The sequence below is a fragment of the Otolemur garnettii genome, unplaced genomic scaffold (genome assembly GCF_000181295.1).
Source record: "Otolemur garnettii isolate 467f Iridium unplaced genomic scaffold, OtoGar3 scaffold00001, whole genome shotgun sequence".
NCBI lineage: Eukaryota > Metazoa > Chordata > Mammalia > Primates > Galagidae > Otolemur > Otolemur garnettii.
In genome coordinates this window covers 38112617-38133548 of record NW_003852396.1, presented here as the reverse complement: position 1 = coordinate 38133548, position 20932 = coordinate 38112617, and the positions used below count along the sequence as shown (strand labels likewise).

Below are 20932 nucleotides of genomic sequence, written 5' to 3'. Positions count from 1 at the left end.
GCAGGAGACTGGCTTGAGCCCAGGACTTGGAGGTTGCTGTGAGCTGTGATGCGACCGCACTCTACTGAGGGGGACAGCTTGAGGCTCCTGTCTCAAAAAAAAAAAAAAGAAAGTAAGGAGAAAAGGCTCAGCGCCTGTAGCTCAGTGGCTAGGGCACCAGCCACATACCGGGCCAACTATAACCAAAAAATAGCTGGACGTTGTGGTGGGTGCCTATAGTCCCAGCTACTTGGGAGGCTGAGGCAAGAGAATTGCTTAAGCCCAAGAGTTTGAGGTTGCTGTGAGCTATAACGCCATGGCACTCTACCGAGGGCAACATACTAAGACTCTGTCTCAAAAAAAAAAGAATAAGGAGAAAAGAAAGCCCATCTGGCTAAGTACCAGCATCTCACTGATTGTGAAATAAACAAGAGTCTATACCCATAGGTGCTTTTGCCAAGCACCTATGTTCAAGGGAGTAATGACCTATATGCTTACATGGTTTTATGAGTTTTATTTTTATTTATTTTTTTTTGGTTTTATGAGTTTTAATGTTGAGAGAAAAGTATTTCTGTAAGGCTGTGTTTGGAGTTCATTTCCTGCTGACTTTTCTGGGGGATGTGGTGTGGACTGAAATAACAACTCTACTCTATGCAACTTTTCCTGGAGGAGAATGATAGATATTTACATCTGAATACTACCTTAGAGCATGTAAAACATTTCCATATATATTCTTTCTTTGGATTTATAGTCTTTTCAGAAGAGAAATTGACGTGGCTGGCCACCACCACCACCAACAAAAATAATAATATCCCACGGTATTTTCCATGGGATAGTGGAAGGAATGAGAATTTTGAAGTCAGACTTGGTTTGAATTCAGGCTCTTCCTTTTACTAGCTGTACAACTTGAGCTTTGGTTTTCTTATTTGGTAAAATAGAATTGTTAACATTTACCTCAAAAGATTGTTTTAGAATATTTAATGAATTAACATAATTAACACATGTGGACCATGCTTGGCACACAGTAGATGTCTCGTAAAGGGAGGCCTTCATCATGTTAATAATGAAGAGACAGATAATCAGAATCAAAGGAGAGCGTGCAGATGTTCTAATCTCGTTAATTAATGTGGTTGCTGTGAATGGCCTTCAACTTGGAGTTCCTTGGTAGTCTACATACAAGTTTCTCAAAGCAGACAAAATTTTTTTCTTAAGTTTTATATTTTAATGAAATTTATGTGATATCTAAGGTGATAGTGAATGATGTAATTCTTTTATTTTTTAACCAATAAATGTTGGTTCCCCCCCACCCGGTTTTTTACAACTACAATAGTTTTCTTATCATTTTGACAACAAATGCTTATATAATCTTGGTTTCCTATAGGTCTATTATAGGAAACTAATAAAATACAAATGTATTACATGAAATTGCAACTCAGTGAAAACCATTCTGTGAGGAGCTAGCTAATGGCATCTATGTAGTTTTCTGATGATCCAACTGATAGAAAAATAGAGCTTGAAAAACCCAGGAGCATGAATACATATCATGTCCTTTTTTTTTTTAGAGATAGAGTCTCACTTTGTCGCCCTTGGTAGAGTGCACTGGTGTCATAGCTCATAGCAACCTCCAGCTCTTGGGCTTAGGCAATTCTCTTGCCTCAGCCTCCCGAGTAGCTGGGACTACAGGCGCCCTCCACAATGCCTGGCTATTTTTTTGTTGCAGTTTGGCCAGGGCCGGGTTCGAACCCATCACCCCTTGGTGTGTGGGGCTGGTGCCCTACTCACTGAGTCACAGGTGCCGCCCACATATCCTGTCCCTTAGGTGGTCTTACTTAAATAACCATTTTTTTTATTTGGAATTTTGTTAAGAGTTGGACTGTAACTCAGGGCTCCGAATTCTATAGTCTATGCTCTGTATTCTTTATTTCCAACTAAAAGCAGATCCATAGACTTTGGAAAACAGATGAAAGGACTGGATTCCTACTAGCAAGTTAGAGCTGTCGTGTAATTGTGTTCTTGCTTACATTAAAATACTATTTTTTGGTTCGGCCCCTGTGGCTCAAGTGGCTAAGGCACCAGCCACATACACCTAAGGTGGCGTGTTCAAATCCAGCCCGGGCCCACCAAAAATAACAATGATGGCTGTAACCAAAAAATAGCTGGGGGTTGTGGGCGGGTGCCTGTGGTCCCAGCTACTTGGGAGACAGAGGCAGGAGACTCGCTTGAGCCCAGGAGTTGGAGGTTGCTGTGAGCTGTGATGCTAGGGCACTCTACCCAGGGGATAGCTTCAGGCTCTGTCTCAAAAAAAAAAAAAAAAAAATATATATATATATATATATATATTATTTTTGTTTAATCCTTGTAAAAGCCCTGAGAGGAAAGGAGGCTAACCTAACATTTAACTTCCTCTTAAAGTACCAGGTATTTGCCTTTTCTTCATTTATAAATGGGAAGCTGGCTTAGTACTGTGAGATCAGGAGAACAAGCAAGCACCTTACATTTTTCCTGTCTTTTCCCATCACATAGGTCATAAGTATTAGACAGGGATTGTCTTTTACTTTATCTGTATAACTGTTTCTGATCTGGAAATGACTGTCATCACTTCCAGATAACTCCAGCTCTGGGCTTTTGCTGAATGAGGCCCACATCACAAATAAATCATAGGATTGTAGTGAGCAGGGAGAAGTCCTACTTGGAAAGAGGTGATTATTTCAGAAGATGAAACATCAGGGCAGGCAGATGACTACCTTCCAGGTGCATGAAGTGCTCCTTGGTCTGAGGCATGTTGAATGAGTCTGAGCCATAGAATTTGCATGTATGTCCTTTTATACTCTTGTGCCTTTTCCTTGTAGCAATGATCCAGAAAACAGGAAAAACTGCTATGATCACAATCAGGTTTTTTTTTTTTTTTTTGTTGAGACAGAGCCTCAAGCTGTCACCCTGGGTAGAGTGCCATGGCATCACAGTTTACAGCAACCTCCAACTCCTGTAGGTTGCTCAAGCGATTCTCCTGCCTCTGCCTCCCAAATAGCTGGGACTATACATGCCTGCCACAACGCCTGGCTATTTTTTGGTTATAGCCATCACTGTTGTTTGACCGGCCCAGGCTGGATTCGAACCCGCTAGCTCAGGTGTATGTGGCTGGCGCCTTAGCTGCTTGAGCCACAGGCGCTGAGCCGACAATCAGGTTTTTAAAAATATTTTATTTTTGGCTCTGTGTCTGTAGCTTAGTGGTTAGGGTGCCAGCCATGTACACCAAGGCAGGGGGGTTGGAACCCAGCCCGGGCCTGCTATACAATGACAACTACAACAATAACAAAAAAAAATAGCCAGGTGTTGTGGCAGGTGCCTGTAGTCCCAGCTACTTGGGAGGCTGAGGCGAGAGAATTGCTTAAGCCCAAGAGTTAGAGGTTGCTGTGAGCTGTGACGCCAAGGCACTCTACCGAGGGTGACATAGTGAGACTGCCTCAAAAACAAAAAAAAAAAAAGAAAATAAAAATATTTTATTTTTAATTATTATGGATACATAATAGTTGTATTATTTATAGGGTATGTGTGGTGTTTTGATACAGGCATACAATGTGTATGAATCAAATTACAGTAATTGGGGTATCCATTACCTCAAGCATTTATTATTTCTTTGTGTAAGGAACATTCCAATTCCATTCTTTTAGTTATTTTAAAGTACGCCCTAACTTATTGTTGATTATAATCACTTTGTTTTGCTGTGCATTCTGTCTAACTGTCTAACTATATTTTTGTATCCACACAATCAGTTTTTAATGTGAAGAAAAGCTGGTGAGGATTTTTCATTGACATAGCGCAAATGCAGGCTTTGGGGCCTGGATGAAGCTGACTGTAGAAACTCAGGCAGCTGGCTCCTTGGATGTAAAAGTAAAAGGGTGGATTAATTTTAGTGGATACACATGGCATCTCAGAGTTTTTCTTCTATTACTCCAACTATTCCAAAAGGAGCTGGTCATGCAGCAGGTACAGTATCTGCGAGGTGAAAAATGAATTATTATTAAAATTTTATGTGGAATTTGGAACTGAGCAGTCCATGCGTACTCTCTGCCCTTCAGTTCTGAATAACTCTCTCAGCTGACTTCCTCCCTCTCGCCGCCTTCATTCTCATTACTGAAAATTCTGAAGCTAGGTAAAACCTGGGCTAGCTTTGGTCTTCCAGCTCTTTTGTTATACTTCTGTCAACAGCAGCTCTTTTTCTGCTAACTTTTCCTATCATTCCAGCTTAAAACCTGTCTGCTATTAGCGGAGCCACCGATCCCTTATTTTCTTTTCCTTTTTTGTCTTTTTGTACAAAATTAAATAACTTTATTATTTTTACTAATAGCAAAGGAAATACATATATTCATTGAAGAATATTTGGAAAATTAACAGAAAAATACTAGGAAGACAGTAAAAAAAATCACATAATTGACTTGGTGCTCATAGCTCAGTGGTTACCATGCCAGCCACATACACCAGGACTGGCAGGTTTGAACCCAGCCCGGGCCTGCTAAACAGCAGTGACAACTACAACAAAAAAATAGCCGGACCTTGTGGTAATGTCTGTAGTCCTAGCTACTTGGGAAGCTGAGGCAAGAGTATCACTTAACCCCAAGAGATTGAGGTTGCTGTGAGCTGTGATGCCACAGCACTCTACCAAGGGTGACAAGATAGACTCTGTCTCAAAAAAAAAAAAAAAGTCCCATAATCCCTTGCAGGGGTGTTCAATCTGCCTGTGGCACAGATTATGTGAGGAGGTTTTTGCTTATCTGTGGTGTCCAATATCACAAAGATTATGCATGGACCTTTTTTTCCCTCATCAGGTCTCATTAATGTTTGTGTATTTAGTGTGTGGCCCAAGACAACTCTTCTTCTAGGGTCATGCAGAGAAGCCAAAAGATTGCCTACCCCTGCTGGTTGTTCTTAATTTTTTTTTTTTTTAACATATTGTCCACTGGATCTTTTTAATATATATTTTTGTGTGTGTGTATATATATATATGTATGTATGTATGTGTGTGTGTGTGTATATACACACACGCTCCAAACATGATATCATTTTGCACTTATGTTTTATAACTGGCTTTTTTCACTGGTAATGTTACTTGACTGGACAGATACATAGAGAGCTCTTTTGTAATGTTTAAAGCTTTGTAGAATTCCATCGGATGGATGAATCATAATTTAATCTGAGGATGGACTTTTGGATCATTTCTGTTATTTTGTTATTAAAGCTATGCGATATGGCGGCACCCATAGCTCAGTGGGTAGGGTGCCAGCCACGTGCACCGAGGCTGGTGGGTTCAAACCCAGGCTGGGCCAGGTAAAACAACAATGACAACTGCAACAAAAAGAAATAGTCAGGTGTTGTGGCAGGCACCTGTAGTCCCAGCTAGTTGGGAGGCTGAGGCAAGAGGATTGCTTGAGTCCAAGAATTTGAGGTTGCTGTGAGCTGTGACACCACAGCATTCTACCCAGGGCAACAGCTTGAGACTCTGTCTCAAAAAGAAAAAAAAAAAAGAAAGCTATGTGGCGGTAAATGTCTACCATTTATATATAACGTCAGGATAATTATTTCTAGAAGTTTCTAAAAATGGAATTGCTGGTTCAAAGATGGTATGTTAAAATTATTTAATGATAACTTTTGAAACTTAGAAAAATATATGGAAAAAAAGAAAAGATTAATGTAATAAAAACCTAGGTACCCTTCCCCCAAACGTAATAAATACATATATATATATTTTTTTTTTTTTTGAGACGGAGCCTCAAGCTGTCCCCCTGGGTAGAGTGCCATGGCGTTACAGCTCAGAGCAACTTCCAACTCCTGGGCTCAAGCGAGTCTCCTGCCTCTGCCTCCCAAGTAGCTGGGACCACAGGCGCCCGCCACAACGCCTGGCTATTTTTTGGTTGCAGCCATCATTGTTGTTTGGTGGGCCCGGGCTGGGGATTCGAACCCGCCACCTTAGGTGTATGTGGCTGGCGCCTTAGCCGCTAGAGCCACAGGCACCGAGCCCAAACGTAATAAATATTAACATTTTGCCCTTTGACCATATTTGCTTCAGACTTATTATTTAACATTTAACAAAATTTTGACAGATGTGACTAGAGCTCCCCCCAGTCCTTTTCTTCTCCTGAAGTTGACATAAGCCTCATTACTGTGCGTATCTTGTCTTTTTACATACTTATGTTCATAAATAATGTATACTATATTATATTTTAAAATTTTATAAACATGTCCCAGTCCTGCATTCAGCCTTCTGCAAACTAATCTTTTTTCATGTAACATTATTTTTGAAAAGTATCCATGTATAAAAATCATGCAATTTAATTGAGGTATAATGCACTATTGTCTGATAATGAGAGATGGTTAAAGTCTTCTAATTTTTGTGTATTGCAGACATTACTGTAATGAACCTCCTTGTTTATTCTCATTCCTGAGAGTTTTGTGTGTGTACTACCTACAAATGGAATTGTTGTAATGGGGTGTGTGATATTCAGCTTTAGTAGGTAATTCCAAATTGCTTTCTGTATTGGTTATATTTGTTTACCAGCAATATATATGAATTTTCATTTCCATATATATATGTGTGCATGTGTGTGTGTGTATATATATATATATATTTTTTTTTTTTTGAGACTCAAGCTGTTGCCCTGGGTAGAGTGCTTGGCATCATAGCTCACAGTAGTAACCTCCAACTCTTGGGCTCAAGTGATCCTCTTGCTTCATTTTTATTCTATTTTAGTAGAGACAGGATCTTACTTTTGCTTAGGCTGGTCTTGAACTCATGAACTCAAACTATCCACCCACCTCGGCCTCCCAGAGTGTTAGGATTACAGGCATGAGCCACCACGCCCGGTCTTACCTTTGTTTTTGCTAATACTTGGAGATACCATACTTTTTAAGTATTTTCCAATCTGATGAGTATGAAATAATATTTCATTGCTTTCATTTGGCTTTTCTCAGTTTATTAGAGAGGTTGAACAATATTTTATTTTTTAAATGTTCATTTCTTTTACCTGTTGTTAGCTGGATTGTCTTTTTTTCACAGTGATTTTTAGGAGCTAATATATTATGATGTTTAATCATTTTTCAGTTATGTGGTTTTTAGTTACCTTCTTCCTGTCTGTACCTTGTCTTTTAACTTTATATAGTATATCATTGTGGGGATGTATTTTCCAGAGCTTTAGAGGAGCCGCATAAATATATGTATAATAAGCACCCCTACATCCATCCATATATATATATTTTTTAATTTATTTGTTAGTTTTTTTTTCCTTTCTCTCTCTAAATTGTCCTCCAGAAAAATTGTTCTGGTTTACAATACATGCAATTGTATATGAGAAGGCTTGGTTTGTCACACCCTGCCTGATTCTAGGAATAGCTTTCTTTACCCATGTAATGGACAAAAAGTGATATTGCCCCTTGTTTTGTACCTTTTTCTTGAGCATTCCTATTTCTTTATTATAGCTAAAGTTTGGCCTCATCACTGGAAGCCATCACCCTCTGTGATGAAGCTACTTCACGTCTTCCCCTGACTCTCCCCAACACTACTGCCATAGCTTCCAAACCCTGCATGGCAACTTTTCCCGTTGAAGTTAGCTCCTCCCTCCACTTATATCTCCTCTCCCCTCTCTTGGTGCTGTTATCTGCCATTTGACTTCAGGCTAATTGTTTTTTTTTTTTTTTTTTTTTTGAGACAGAGCCTCAAGCTGTCCCCCTGGGCAGAGTGCCGTGGCATTACAGCTCACAGCAACCTCCAACTCCTGGGCTCAAGCGAGTCTCCTGCCTCCGCCTCCCAAGTAGCTGGGACCACAGGTGCCCGCCACAACGCCTGGCTATTTTTTGGTTGCAGCCGTCATTGTTGTTTGGCGGGTCCAGGCTGGGGATTCGAACCCGCCACCTTAGGTGTACGTGGCTGGCGCCTTAGCCGGTTGAGCTATAGGCGCCGAGCCCAGGCTAATTGTTTACAACCTTCTTCATATGTCCCCTTTCTGGCATTATTTGGACCTGAGGATTCCTTCAGTGCCCTGACTTCTCAGTCCCTCAATCCTGTCAACTCCAAGGACTTACTCATCTTCCTTCTTCTTATGGTGATCATAGCATGGCCATACCTTTAGCCTGATCACTGGGACCATTTCCATATCCAAGATTCTAAACTCTGAAATTCCCTTCCCTTCCTCATCTCCTGCCTGTTTGCACTTCCCACTCCTTCATTGCCCCCACCCAGCAACTGCTTTTCTAGCCCTTCTCTGCTTGTATAGACTTTTGGCCACCCTTGGGACTGCCTACTCATTTCTCTGTTCAGCCTGAACCTCAGAGGAAAATTCCCATCTCTCTTCTTCCTTCCTGTGATCATCAGTCCTGGTGGACTAAGGCATTTGAAGTTTTCTGCCATAGCCCCTAGACAGTCTTTCTCTTTTCTTTTCTTTTCCCTCCCTTCCTTCCTCTTTTTTTTTTCTTTGAGACAGAGTCTTGCTCTGTCATTTGGGTTAGAGTACAATGGTGTTATCATAGGTCACAACAACCTTCAACTCTGGGCTCAAGTGATCCTCCTGCCTCAGCCTCCTGAGTAGGTGGGACTATAGGTATGCACTACCACGTCTAGCTAAGTTTCCTATTTTTAGTAGAGACAGGGTCTCACTTTTGCTCAGGCTGGTCTCAAACTCCTGACCTTAAGTGATCCTCCTACCTTGGCCTCCCAAAGTGCTAGGATTACAGGTGTGAGCCACTGCACTCAGCTACCACCTACCTAGAGTTCTGACTATAGCTTTCATCATCATGACTTATCATTCCTTTCTCGGAACATTTCTATGATTCTCCAGAGAAAAGCTAAGATCCTTAATTTGTCTCTCAAAGGCTTTATAGTTGACATTTCTCTGTCTTTTCAACTCTTTTTCTTCTAGTCTCCATTTAGTTAAAGTCCCATCAGAGTATATTTCTTGTTCGTCATATGCCTTCTGCTTTCTAAGCCTTTGCTCATGTGGTTCCATCTGCCCAGGAATGCTCCTTTATTTGCCATTTCATCTTCCTGGCCCAGTGCAAGGGTCATCCTCTCTATGAAGCCTTCTTAATTATTTCAGTTGGACATAATCCCCTCTACCTAGCATTTCATCTCTCTAAAGGTACTTCTTTATTAATGACACTTAATTCCATCTTTCTAATGGCACTTAGTCTTCCTGGTACTTATTAGATTTGTGTGTAAGCTCAAGGATGTACCCACATCTGATGAATTTTGGTGCCTTGCCCAGCACTAAGCATATTGGCTTACACCTAGTTGGTGTTTGGCAGTATTAGTTGAAAGCACATATGATTGTTAAGTTCAAAAGGAAGGAGGAAAGACTTGGCTCACTAGGAACTGGATGTAAAATTTCATAATACCCTCCCTGTATCTGCTATAGTGATAAAGAATCAGATTCATAGCTTGACCTGGGCCAGCAGAGGAATAGTTCAGTCTCCTGACCCACATTGCAACTGGGGGAGCCTGAAGCTTGTCCTGCTGTGGGAGCAAGAGCCTTGAGCACCGAGAGTTTCATCAGGATGTTTGGGTGTAGGGAGTACATTCTGTGCACTGTAGGAGAGAGGATTTCAAATAAAAAAAGGAAACACTTAAGCATGCTCTTGGCAGAGGTAGGTGCAGAAGGACTGGAGGGCGTGTGACCCTAAGGTGAGGGGTTTATTTTTATCAAGTCGACCCACCTTATTTCCTCGTTATTTCCCCAGGCTGAGCCTCAACTTTGAATATGGGGAAAACACTATGGGTATGGTATTAGCTACTCTCCCAACCTGGGGACCTTGAGTCATAGTCTCACTCTTTATTTCAAACAACCTTCTGTCACATTCTGTCCAACTACTGTTCATCTTTTTTTTTTTTTTTTTTTTTTGAGACAGAGTTTCAAGCTCTCACCGTGGGTAGAGTGCCCAGAGGAGTAATAGCTCACAGCAACCTCACACTCCTGGACTTAAGCGATTCTCTTGCCTTGGCCTCCCAAGTAGCTGGGACTATAGGCACCTACCACAACACTTGGCTATTTTTTTGTTGTTGTTGTTGCGGTTGTCATTGTTGTTTTAGCTGGGCCTGAGCCGGGTTCGAACCTGCCAGCTTTGGTGTATGTGGCTGGTGCCCTACCCACTGAGCTATGAGTGCCCCCCTACTGTTCACCTTTATGGCATTGGCTCAAGATTTCCTCTCCCACAGACACCTTGTCCTGAGCTGCTCGAGGCCTTGCACCTCTACCGGCTGTCCTTTAACATGCTTTTAGTCTGTCTCCTCCACTTGGATTGGTTTGTGTTGTGTCGCAGTTCCCTGTGTTAGTCTGTGAGCTCCCTGAGTGCAAGAATCACCTCATGTTTATTTTTTCCTCTTCGCTAAAAAAAAGTAGTATACAGCAATTACTGTTGATTTTTATTGAAGAGCCCAGTATTGAAACTTGAAAGATTATCAGTGGCAGAGGAACTGAAGATGGCAAAGAACATGAAGGTAAAACTTAGCCTTGACTGGTTCTCCAGAGTCTGGGTCTGAGGAGGCAATGTGTTCAGCTTTACAGTCTCCTGATATCCAAGGGAGGAGAGTGGGTTTCTTAAATTCTGGCTTTTAGGCTCGGCGCCTATGGCTCAAGCGGCTAAGGCGCCAGCCATATACACCTAAGGTGGCGGGTTCGAATCCCCAGCCCGGGCCCGCCAAACAACAATGATGGCTGCAACCAAAAAATGGCCAGGCGTTGTGGCGGGCGCCTGTGGTCCCAGCTACTTGGGAGGCGGAGGCAGGAGACTCGCTTGAGCCCAGGAGTTGGAGATTGCTGTGAGTGTGATGCCAGGGCACTCTACCCAGGGGGATAGCTTGAGGCTCCGTCAAAAAAAAAAAAAAAATTCTGGCTTTTAAAGTTCTGCCTTCTAATAGTAATCAGCAATCTAGGCAGGTGAGGGAATGAGGTGTTCAGAGTGACATCCAGGGAAGACAAGTTAGAGGTGATGGCTAATGCCCCATGCATCAGTGACCAGCACGGGGTGACCTGGCCCCATGTCCACTACCTGCCCCACGCGCCCCCCCCCCCCACTACAGAAGAGGTGTAGGCACACACGGTGGATTAGACGTACAAGGATCTTTACCAGCCTCTTCCCTGAGCTGGAAGCAAGATAGGAGCAGCAAGCCAGTTGGCAGGCTTGCCTTTTCTGCCTTAAAGTACTTTGTTTCTGTTGCTAACAACAGACATGGGTAGTGTAAATAAAACACAGACACACAGGCACATAGATACATCTGTGGAGACTGAAAATTCCAGTTGAGGGGGAGGGGCTGAGGTGGACAAACTGAAAACGTGTGGCTAAGTCTCTGAAGATACTGAGTATGCCTCAGGTCCTCTCTCCAGCCAGCCTTGGTGGTGGGCACAGTGTGAGGAGTAGCTGTGTGGGAAGACCCTCTGGAGGCAGTCACGTAGGAGATGACCCTAAGTGGGTGCCACAGATTTCAAAGACTTAAGTGCTTGTTAGAGTTGGATTCAGGTTTTGTTCAGGCAGACACTCCTCTGTGTCAATTGCTGGTGCTCAGAGGAACGATGGCAGGGCCAACGGCAGCTTTCTTTCCTTCTGTCCTGCCCTTTATGGCTTGACCCATAGATCCATTAGTGCTTACAGGAGGTGCACGTTGATCAGCAGCAGCTATGATCGTTCCAGCTGACCTGATCTTTAAAAACCACCTAAGTCTACATAGCTAAATATGTGACTGGTGTTTGGGGTAAGCTCCTGAAGGATGTGAACTTCCTTAATATGGACTGAGACTGATTCAGCCTCTCTGGAAAGGGTGGTCTTAGTTAGTACTAAAAAAGTAACACTTGAATCTCTTGTGAGATAAGCTTATTCAGAGACTTGTAGTTCAGGTAGATGATGATGAGGATGGGTGATGAGGAAGACTATGAGTCTTTTCCATTGCTGGAAATAAGTAGGGATAGGTGAGGCATTCTCATTTCCTCCCTGCATCAAACAGGTATCTAAGATTACTCCTGGTCCTGTGATTCTGGGGAAAAGAGTAACTGTACTGATGTGAATTTAGGGCACTTCCAACATGCACAGCTTTTAACACTTGGTTCACAGATTCTCTGACACTTGGGATGATTATCTGAGGTGGAGGTATTTGAAGAAGCTCTTGGCTGGGCTTTCTTTGCCATCATACTGCTTCCTTAGGCCATCTGTGACAGGTTTAAGGAGTGTCCACCAGGAAGTCCCCTTGGTCCATATCGGTATCAAGTCAGTAATGGTTTTAGACTTTCAGAGGCAGTTGGGCTTTCCTCCAGTCTGAGAGTGGGACATGGAAATACATGACCCTCCCTCCCCCAAGTAAATGTACCAGTATTTGTCTCCCCTTGGCAGGGAAAAATGAATTAGAATCGCCCTTTGTGTTTAGGATTACAAATCTGTCTCAGGGTCTCATTTATATCCAGGCAGTCCTCTTGGCTCTCCAAAGTAGGGAGCCTGGGATGGGGTGGAGTGGCACTCTCAAAGGCTACAACACCTGCTTCAGTCCCAGGGCTGTAACTTATTAGTGGCTGGGCACTAGCTGTAAGGCATGTATCATGTGACATTTGTTACTACAGGAGTTAAAGGACCAAGGTACATGTGAATGAGTTATGCATTTTTATAATTTAGAAGATTATAACTATAACAGCAGCAATCTGACTCATATTCTCCTAATCTTTCCTGAATAGGAGAGAGAAGGATAGTGTTACTATTAGGGTCTGAGAATTACATATTACCCTGGAGAGGCCCAAGGGAGTTTCTTCCCATGTGACCCCCATCATCTCTGTAGTCAAATGGCTCAAAGGCTGGGAACCCCTTAGGGGATGGCAGAATAAAGAGGAATTAGCAATACAGTAGTATTAATAAATGTTTAACATTTATTTGGTGCCTTCTCTGGGCTGTACTTTATAGAGTGCTCTCTATATCAACAGAGACCATTGCTGTTGTTGGTCATTCTCTCTCTGTCCCTTGGCTTAGGGCATGGGTATGAGACTCTGTACCTGACCCTAAGGAAAGGTCATTGACTAGGGCTATTTTTTTTTTTTTTTTTGAGACAGAGTCTCTAGCTGTCACCCTAGGTAGAGTACCGTGGTGTCACAGCTCACAGCAACCTCAAACTCTTGGGTTTAAGCGATTCTCTTGCCTCAGCCTCCCAAGTAGCTGGGCCGACAGGTGCCTGCCACAATGCCTGGCTATTTTTTTTTTTTTTTGATTGTAGTTGTCATTGTTGTTTGGCAGACCAACAGTGGTCTAGATGGGCTAGATTCAAACCCGCCACTCCGGTGTATGTGGCTGACACCCTAGCCACTTGAGTTATAGGTGCCGAGCCAACTAGGGCTATTACTGAATGGTGTTGGACCCAGCCTAGCTGATAAAACTTCAGAGCAGGACTGGGGCAATGCTACCCATGATTGTCAGAGAGAATGATGGTTCTTTTTTTTCTTTTTTTTGAGACAGAGCCCTCAAGCTGTCCCCCTGGGTAGAGTGCTGTGGCATCACAGCTCACAGCAACTTCCAACTCCTGGGCTCAAGCAAGTCTCCTGCCTCTGCCTCCCAAGTAGCTGGGACCACAGGTGCCCGCCACAACACCTGGCTATTTTTTTGGTTGCAGCGTTGTTGTTTGGCTGGCCTAGGCTGGATTCGAACCCACCAGCTCAGGTGTATGTGGCTGGAGCCTTATCCACTTGAGCCACAGGCACCGAGCTGAGAATGATGGTTCTTGTAATAGAATTTATTTTAAACCACCAGACCTAGGTGACTTCTTGGGAAGACTGAAGAAGCGGCAAGACGACCTCATCCAGCTGGATATCATATTCTGCTCCTATCTTAGTCCCCACGGGTATTACAGCAAGCTGCCTGTTAGGCCTGGTGGTTGACTTCCCTATCTGCAGGGTTCAGGTGAGCCCCTCCCACAAGTCTGGAGCGTGGAGGACTGTGTTGTTTTCCTTACTGTGTCCTCAGTGACTGGCCTAGTGCCTGGCACAGAGCAAGTGCTTGGTCATTGTTTGTGGATTGAATGGTTTCCCAGCCTGAGCTTAAGTGGAACTTGGACTGGGCCTTGGAGCACGACTAGGAATTGGATAAGCAGAGAGGAGGGAAAGTACTCCAGGCTGGCAGTGGTTAGAGCACAAAAACATGGAGGCACATAAATGGAGATGTTCAGAGCTGAGGTGTCCTTCCTAGAGAGAGAAGTACATTTGTGTGTGTGTACCTGTCTGTCCACGCAAGTCTGTGTATCTTCGTGTGCACAAGTGTGTGTTTTGGGGGGTAGGATGGGAATTGGTTGAGGAGGGAAGTGAGATTGGAGGAACTGGAGGAATTTGGGTCTGGTGTGCTTGGCAGGTTAAGGAGCCCAAAAGAGTGATATGATAATATTAATGTTCCAGGATCGTTAGCCAGCCATTTATGAGCAGGGAGGACTGGGGATAGAAGAATAAAGAGGAATTAGCAATATAGTAGTATTAATAAATGTTTAACATTTATTTGGTGCTTCTTCTGGGCTGTACTCTATAAAGTGCCCTCTATATCACCAGAGACCGTTGCTGTAAACTAGGTATGAGGTGATGAGCTAAGGAAGAATTGTAGACAAGGACATAGTTCATTAGCTTCTTATTTGGTTATTTTTGGCTCTTACTTGGTTAAATATGTAATGGCTCCAAGGACATCCTCCTGGGCTCTGCTTTCTAAAACTTGTCCTTGAAGCTGCTGGAGCTGTTATCTGGCTTGGTTGGGGCTGTTGAGCTTTTGTACAATCTCTGCCAGGAACTAATGTCCTTGGGCCTCAGCTGGGGTGTGTCCCCAATCCAGCCATCTGGAAGGTCAGAGCAACTAGCCACTAGAATGTGCCCATTAGTGCTTCCAGGGGTTACAACCTGTCAGTGGAATCCTAAGCCTGGGAACTGTTTCTCTCACAAGGCTTTTCAAAGTTGGAACAGGCTGACTGTTCTAGCACTGACTGCTCCCTTATTTGGACACTAAATTTTCAGGGTGAGATTGGACTTCTCCTTTGTTTGGGGAGAGTTTTTTAAGTATTGGATATCCTGTGAGTGATCTTCGAGGAAGTAACATGACATCGGAGTCATACCTTTCTTCACCTGATTTTTTTCCTACCTAGGTCTCTAACTCATCTACTTATAGGACCAGGATGGGGTTCCTGGCCTGTCCACTCACCTGTCTCCCTGTTGGAAGAGTGGATAGTATTACTGTTGTGCTAAGAGGCAGGACAGCTGAGGCTTATGAGTCTGGCTCTAGAGGTTGGGGGCAACTTCATGCCCAGCCTTAGGATTTGTCTCTTGGTTTTGGGGAACTTACTTGCCCCAGAGATTTGGTATATTTGCAGCTCATGTAGGGCCAGGAGGGGAAGCAGGGCTCATGGAGGGGTAGAAGGCAGTGGTGCTACCAAGGGTAAGAATCTTTTGTGGCAATTCAGAGAGTATACTTCCTTTGCTCACACCCTCTCTGTGGACAGCTAATCCTTCCAGAAGCCCAACTCTGTCAACCTCTGGCCTGCCTTCTGATTAACCCCTGCAAACCTCAAGAAAGTAATTCAGCTAATGGCAGTGACATTGGATCCTAATGGAGGAAGGGGAAACAGGAAGGAGAACATGTTTCTGTCAACAAAGGTGTGCTTTCACTAGTTGGGACTTGCTATAGGCGGTCTTCAGCCCTTTGGATGATTCCTGTGCTTTGGGCTCAACTTGTCATGCTGTATGTAGAAAAAGCTGCAAGACATAAAGACAGGCAGGGCCTCCAGCTGTAATTATCTAAGACCCCACGTGAAGGCTGATTAAACTGAGAAACTGCCAGAAAGAAAGCACATTGGCAGTGACAGGTAAGTCCTTTCCATGCATTGTCTTACCTTAATCTGCACAACAGCACTTGGTGGCTGGGACTGTCACTTCTGCTTTACAAGTGAGGAAACAAACTTGTGTAACTTCCCCAAAGCTTCCTAGCTAGTAGAGGCAGAGGTTTATACCCCAATACTACTTTTCCCATTATTTCTTATAGAGGAAACCATGACAAACTGCTATTTTTAATAAACTTTTTGTTTTAAAATAGTTTTAGATTTACAGAAAAGTTACAAAGATAGAGCAGAGAGTTCTCATAGATCCTGCAAGCCATTAGCCCCCCCCCCCCCTTTTCTGGTTTATTTTATGAGGATACATTGGGGGTGGGAAACAGATTTGGAATGAAGAAATTTTTTCCAAAGATTCCAACTTGGTGATTTTTTAGCGAGGAGTTTTTGAGAGTCCAACAGAGTAAATTATTTCTTCCCCAGTTATACTCTTTCTCAGATCTGCTGGACTGGGTTAAACCTGGCTATGACTTCTGGTTTCAAAGTTGAATACCCTGCTTTCTAACTTGCTCAATAGAGTCAGATGGTCTTGAGTTTCAGAGAGTTAGAGAAGTCAGGTAGCTATGGGTGAACCTTTAGTGCCTTCCAGACACTCTTCTGTCTGAGGGGGCTATGACAGGGGAGTGTTAATACTTTCAGCTGATGTTTGATGGCCTGGAGCCAGACCCCTCCTGAGGGACAGAGGCAGCATTTACGGGGTGAGGCCTTTTTGCTTAGATGCTCTCTCATGTCTATCCTTGTGTGGTGCCACAGTGGTTCAAGGTGGTCGCTGCTCTGGTCCTAGGTCTTGGTCTGCAGGCAGGCAGGCTGGCTGTGGGCAGGGTGATACCCGTGAGCAGCTAGTGTGCTTTGCTTTGGGTCCAGGCACATTGTCCATTTAAGGGAAAGGGGTCTGCAATCTTCTTGGCTCTGGGTGTGAATGGGCTGGCCTGACGTTTGCTCATGGCCTTTGCTGGATATGCTTTTTCAATGAGATCATTCCAGAATTACATTCCTATGAAATTATATTTCACTCAAGATGTGAAGCTGGATTTGTGTAAAAGCATTGGCACTAAAGTCAGGGCTCAGAGCGGGGCAGAAATGAGACTAGGGATAAACAGCTCTTTTTTAGAAGGAGCAGAAAGACAGAAGGAGAGAGAAAACAGTTGTTAAAGGATTTTGCATTTAAAATTGGTATGCTCTGAGCATACCCAGGGAGTCAGGATTGCCACTCAGGCCATGGAAAGGCATCTTAATGTTTGTTGTCCCAGCTGCCTGCCACCCCCAGCTAGTATTGGCTCAACAGGAGCCAGTGGAGGGGGATGCCCTTGAGGCTTCAGTGTCTAAGGTTGCTGGAAAGCTTACGAGGCCCAGGTATCTCCTTGTCATAGCATTTGAAGCCCATCCTTGTCTTTCTATTTTGTCCATCCTCCTATGTCCAATATCTCTCTTTTTCTTTCTTTCTTTTTTATTTACTCTATTGTTATCTATTATCTTTGATGTATTTCTACTCATAACACTCTTAACACCAAATTTCTGGGTTTTCCCCTGACCACGGTCATTTCTCCAGCTCTCTGGAGACCAACTGAGTGTCTTTACTGTAAATTCCATTTCCACACTAATTAGCTAGAGTTAGCACAGTCCCCACAGTTAAAGGATATACCCGCAAGACTGCCCCCATTTTAGACACCAATCGCAAGTCCAGGCCACCCATACTTCTGACCGACTAGCTATGAAATCCCTTAGGATTGGTAATTCGCTAGAACGGCTCACAAAATTCAGATAAATAGCTTACTTACTATTAACATTAGTCTTACTATTAGTTTAATAGCAAAGATACAACTCAGGAACAGATAAATGGAAAAAAGGCATGGGACAAGGTATTGGGGGCACCTGTGTCCACATGCAGAGCTTCCATGCTCTCTCAGGGTGTGCCACCCTGCTCAGCACCTGGATGTGTTCACTGACCTGCAAGCTCTCTCAGCTCTGAAGATTGAGGTTGCATTATATAGGCGTGCTATGGTTTGGATGTCCTCTGCAAAGCTCGTGTTGAAATTTAATTGCCATTGTAAAGGTATTAAGAGGTGGGACTAAGAGGTGCTTTGGCTGTGAGGGATCCATACTCTTGAATGGATTAATAACCTTATCTTGGGAATAGGTTCTTGATATAAATAAGCTGAGCCCTTTCTGGCTCTGTCTCTTGTGTGTTCTCTGGCCCTTCCACTCTGACTTAATGGGACTTTATGGGATGATGCCATAAGAAGTTTCTCACCAGATGTGGCCCCTCTGTCTTAGCCTTCTCAGCCTTCAGAACTATAAGAAGTAAATCTCTGATCTTTATAAATTAGCCAGTCTGTGGCTTTCTGTTACAGTAACACAAAATGGACTATGACAAGGCATGATTAGTTAGATCATTGGCCACTCGTCATTGGCTCAATCTCCAGCCCCTTCCTTCTCCCTGAGGAGGTTAAGGGATTAAGGCTGAAAGCTCCAGTCTGCTAGTCCTGTCTTGGTCTTTTTGGCCAGCAATCTTTTCCCTAAAACCTTCTAGGGGCTCACTAATAGTTACCTAATTAGCATAAACTCAGGTATGGTTGAGGGACTTGTTAGAAATAACAAAATAGCTCCTCTCACTTCATCACTCAGGAGATGCCAAGAGTTTTTGAAGCTCTATGCCAAGAACCAGAAGAAAATGAAATATCTATAAATATACTCATTATTAAATTGCAATAATCCCCCCCCACACACACACATACCCTCTGCATGCTGGCAGTATGACATTATCATACTCCATACTCTATGATTCTGTCTTATATGCCTGTGTATTTACTATTTCCTGAGTTTGGAATGTCCTGTTCTCCAATTATTTGCTGACAGAACTCCACTCACTTCAGCATTGCCTTTTCTGAAATCTTTTGTGCTGCCTTCAGAATTATTTTCTGATACCTTTGTGCTAGCACTGCCTTTTACTCATCCCACTGTTCTGTTCTTCTCATTTTAAGGGAAAGAAATTTTCCACCGTACTTAATATAGGGGTAGGTAAAGTGTAGGTGCTCCTGAAATTATTGTTAAAGAAAGAAACTAAATGATTTCAAGAATTGGAGGTAAGTGGGAGTCATGTACTGCAGGCAAGGCAAGCCACGGAATGGTGGCTTACATGGCATAGGTGCCAGGAGACCAGAGTCAGACTGGCAGTACAGGTGGTGATGCGTGTTTCTCCACACACAGCAGGGAGAAGTTTGAGGAGCCACAATGTAGAGAGCCTGGTGAGTTCTGGGTTCCGGTAGACAAATTATAGGGGTTGGGTCTACACTCACTTAAGGTTAGATGAAACTACCTCGTGAGCAATCTTTGCAAAAGTGCAGCAAGATGAAGGGAAAGAGCTCTAGATTTAGAATTGGGGATCCTGGATTGTGGTGATAATACTCTTAATAATGATGCTGATAATAATAATGGCAGCTCTGAACCAGACACCATTCTAAGCGCTTTACACAGATTAATTCATTTATTCTTATAATAACTGTAAGAGGTAGCTACTATAAATTGCTGACATATGAAGAAACTAAGTTCACACAGCTACAAAGCAGCACTAAACTTGGTTCTGCACTCAATAGTTGATGAATTTGGGGCCACCCTGAGTCCTAGTCTCCTTCTTTGTGAAACGGAAGTAATACCTATTGCATTTAATCTCCTGGGCTTATTGGTAGACTGACTGAGATAATATATGAAGTGTTTTTGCAAAATATAAAGCTCTCTAAAGCAGTGGTTCACAACCTTCCTAATGCTATGAGCCTTTTATACAGTTCCTGTGGGCCGCGACCCACAGGTTGAGAACCACTGCTCTAAAGTCCTTAGGCTTTTACTTATTGTGTATGCTGCGCTAAGAGTGGGCCACAGGTGTATTTCATAGCTGCATGGGGCTGGCTGGTGTCAATATCATTAATTATATTTTGAATCGGGAATTGAGCTGCCATTAAAGAAAATCAAGAGACTGTTTTTATTGGAGCCAAATATGTATGTGAAATGTGGCAAGGAGCAAATCTTTTATGCTGAGCCAGCCCTTCCATCCTAACCAGGGAAGTAGTGGGGAAGCCGTGTGGTGGGCATTTGTACAGGGGAGCATTAGGAGCAGTGAGGCCACTGCAGCTGGTGGCAGAAAGGCTGGCTCAGAGAGGGGGCTGTGTCTGTTCTCACAACCCAGCCACATAGTAGCTGACTGCAGAATTCTGTGGGGTAGGGTCTGTGATCCTTTTTCTTTCAGGTGAGAAACTTATAGGGAATTTTAGAAATTGGTTTATATTGCTGTTGCCTTGGTAATGAAGACTGTGTCTGTCCACTGCTATCACTGGATGCACAAATGTGCCAGCACTTGGATTTGGCAGGGGGAGGAAAGGGCTGCCCTTCATGAGCAGTCAAGGAAGGGCAGTGTGGCCCTTCTGAGGTACATTGCCAGTAGTACCCTCTGGACCTGCAGACTCTTCCATGAGATCTGAGCTCATGTTGCCTCTAGGCCTGAGAGCTGCTGGGATTGGCCATGATGCCCGTGTGAATAATTACAGGTCATTGAATGGAACCACTAGTCAACTACATCCCTCAAAAATGCCTAATTGTAGGCTACAAATATGAAAATATACAAGAGCTTAAATACACGTCAGACCTCATTACAAACAGCAATGACATGAGTCATCTGTGACTTGGGTGGCTTTAGAGTGCTGGGAGCCACTTGGGAAGCATGCTAACTGGTCCAGGAGAAGGCAGGAGGCTCATTCCTTAGGCTTACCACAGGGACACTGGGAACTTTGCAACTTTATCCTATAGGTCAGGTCCACAGTTACGCAGCTAAATTGACTGATAACCCAAAGGTTTTGAGGCCTCTTGGTAGTTGCTTCCAGAGCCAGTTTACAAACCACATTAGAAAATATCACATTTGAGGCTTGCCGCCTATAACACAGTGGTTATGGTGCCAGCCACATACACTGAGGCTGGTGGGTTCGAACCAGCCTGGGCCAGCTAAACAATGACAACTGCAACAACAACAACAAAAAGCTGGGCATTGTGGCGGGTACCTGTAGTCCCAGCTACTTGGGAGGCTGAGGCAAGAGAATTGCT

At 43.5% G+C, this 20932-nt stretch overlaps 1 protein-coding gene across 2 annotated transcripts in view; it reads left to right on the top strand.

The window, feature by feature from the left end:
- Positions 1-20932, top strand: part of ST5 (suppression of tumorigenicity 5) — a 117095-nt gene that overhangs the window by 21528 nt on the left and 74635 nt on the right. Inside the window, exon 1 of one of the 2 annotated variants that reach the window (XM_023514661.1) lies at positions 15548-15820. The exons of the other annotated variant lie outside the window; for it this stretch is intronic. The gene's annotated coding sequence lies outside the window, so the exon portion shown is untranslated. Of the gene's footprint in view, positions 1-15547; positions 15821-20932 lie in introns of those variants that run through there. 2 annotated transcript variants of the gene reach the window in all.